Raw genomic sequence first — 3,170 nt, 5'->3', positions numbered from 1 at the left:
TCAATATATTCTTAAGAATTATTCTCCCCACATTTATAGTTTTATTATTCTGAATACAGAAATTCAGAATAGCTCTATCTCTAGTTACTTCACTATGGTGATAGGTCGGTAACACAATAGACGAAATGAAATAGGTCCACGCCTTAGAGGTGGCATTCAGCATGGAAGCAGAAAAATTTACTCGTTCTCGCTGCTTTATCTTCCATGTTCCTTTCCCATCAGTGAGAAAGTTGATCACATTATTGAGGGGGCCTTCCATCGTACTAAGGGATTCATAGTGATAGATATAAGAGTCTAGGACTTTGTAAAAAGTGTTGATGTGGGCAGCAGTAAACTCAACAGGGAATCCACGCACTTGAACGATTCCGTCATTAGAATAAATCACATTGGCCATCGCATATCTTCCATGTTCCTTCACAACATTTGCATCAGCTTAATTGGGGGTGTAACAAAAGTTTTCCCACCTCTGCTCGACAATAACTCGTTCAATTTCTCCTCCCGGACTTTCAAAAACTCAATCTTGTATGCACTTCTTTCCTTTAAATATGGAAGTAAATTTTGTTTGAGCCATCGCATTGACGAAGCGAGACTCATCGAACTCAACTCTTCTCTTTTGTCGTGGAGCCATTTTATTCTAATCAAATTATAGAAAAATTCCAAAAATTACTTCAAATATGTAAATCATGGCTTCCAATAGTAATTCTAACAGTTCAACAATAAGATCCATGAATTTCTTCCCAAATTTTCTTCACAAATTTTTCAGATCTTCTCAATGTGGGAGAAAATCATGGTGAAAATCAAATATTTTTAGCTTGGAGTGAAGCTCCTACCTAAAGATGATCAAATCCAGTGTCAAAAAGTCTTGAAATTGCCTCCCAATCCAAGATCTTTCAAGCCCTAAGTCAAAAATGGCGTTTTTAGGAGGAAGGGGATAATGAATAGTGGTGGTTGACTGGTCAAAATCGTGGTTAAAGGTGTTTTTCGTGAAAAGGTGTTTTTATGAGCTCGCCGTCGGCGGGGTCGATGGCGTCGTCGGCGCGCTTAATTGGAATTACACATTTTGGCCATTTTCGCTCCAAATTTGCTCATTTTTGCATCTTTTTGCTCCAATGACCCTATTTCATCATTCCTGCAACAAAACATCAAAAATACATTTCTTTAAAGTGCAATATCATCAAAAACAATATAAAATAGGTATGAAAATAATGATGTACTTATCACAAATAAACTTTCACAACACAAAGCATCACAATTATATATAAATTCCAAAGGTTACAATATACATTACGTAGCACATCTAAGTTTGGTATTTTCTCAACCTCAGTACATTAATTCAGCGTCACAATCCAAGTCACAACACTCAAAACGCTGAAAATAAAACATCCTATGCTTAGTCTCAACTATACAAAGATCTATAAGCATAATTCTAAAGCAAAGCAAATACAATGTTCAAATCAAAATACATAGATAGACAAATAGGTAGTATTACAAATCTACTAATCCTCAGACTCAGTACTCGATTCTCCTCTGAGATCACCCATTGATTGCACATGAATGAAGAGGTTCTTGAAGGGTCGAAATGGAAATTCTTCAGTGGAATCCTCTTCTATTAACTTCATCCTCCTCATCAGTCGTATCAAATTATCTTCTAAATGTCCAGAGTGCTCAAAATGTTCCTTCATCCTCCAGTCTAGATGATCGAAGAAATCAAGAGATATTATTAATTGCATTCATGACATTTTGTACCTCCTTTTCCAATTTCTAGATTGGGCGCAGGATCACCAAAGTCTTATCAGGGACTAAGAGTGGAACTGGCAGTGAATTCTGAGATGATTGATCAACTATCATGGCCATGTCATTTTCATCCTCAAATGATGGGAATCTGAGGCTTCCAACCAGAGGCTTCCAAGGAAGCAGTTCTTTTTCCCAATTCTCAAAGGACACTTAGAACTGACTGCAAAGTGAGAAAATTGTGGAGGGGTGTCCAAGCCCATAAGTTGATCCATGAACGATCAGGCCCAAAACTGACTTCACAATCATAGATCCAACATCGATCAGCAGTCCCCTTTGGATACAGTAATTCAAAATGGCACTTTCTTTAGAAACTTTTATCGATCTTCATTGTCGATAACAGTTCGTAGAACTGAAAAACTGTCAATATTTAGAAACGGGATTCAGGAGTGTTGCAGAAAACTAACATACCCATTTTCTCTTATTTCCCAATCGACAGTTTCGTCCGTTAAATACTGGTAAATCTCATTCATCTGGTTTCTCGTTGGGACGAAATTGGAATAGTGGCAGACAATAACATTTTCTATCATATATAATTCGTTGATCAGTACAGGAATGAAAGTGATCCATCTTCCTTGCACATAAATAACTCCTTGGTTGATTCCATGTAAATTTGCATAAAACTCTTTTACCACTGGAACCACCACGGCGGAAGTAGTGTAGCACAACACTTCCCATCTTCGTCGCACTATTGTTTCTTCAATATCAATCGTGGGATTCTTCAATCCGTGATTCACGAATCCTCGTTCTTTGATTAATCTTTTCTTCGTCAGCAACTTGTTGAAGATTTGCTGCGCTTCCGCACTAATAAACTTTAAGCACGAGAAGTAGTACACCAGAGGTGTGTCCTTCCCGGTCCTCTCAATGCTCTAACGCCCGCACCGGATATGGACCGAACTGTCTCACGATATATTCAACTACGAAATAAAACACGATCATATATATCCGTCGTTACATAAAGATTTCACGAGTTATGGTATCTGCCCAAAAATCGTCAAAAACCGCCATTCAAACATAAGAAATCGTCATCTTACCGGTTTCGTCGTCTGCGAGGTCTAGGGCGCCATCGACAAGCTTCTGTATTAATTTTGTCTGGAATCTCAGGAAAAACCCGCCGTTGGCGCCATCGAGGGCGCCGTCGGCGGCGTCGAGGGCGCTGTCGGCGCCCAAGGCAAAATTTTCACAGTTTCGCTCTGGTCCAAATACGTTCCAATTTTTCTTCATGGATCCAATTATTAAGATGTTTCAAGGGTAAATAAGAATAGTAGAACTTAATACTACCATAAACTAGCGATAATCTCAAATAAAAACTACTATAATTACTATAAAAATAAAGATAAATATGGGTTGCCTCCCATAAAGCGCTTGGTTTAACGTCA

Source organism: Phalaenopsis equestris, unplaced genomic scaffold (assembly GCF_001263595.1).
Source record: "Phalaenopsis equestris unplaced genomic scaffold, ASM126359v1 Scaffold000325, whole genome shotgun sequence".
Taxonomy (NCBI): Eukaryota; Viridiplantae; Streptophyta; class Magnoliopsida; order Asparagales; family Orchidaceae; genus Phalaenopsis; species Phalaenopsis equestris.
The sequence above is the reverse complement of the archived record's forward strand: the minus strand, read 5'-3'. Positions refer to the sequence as shown.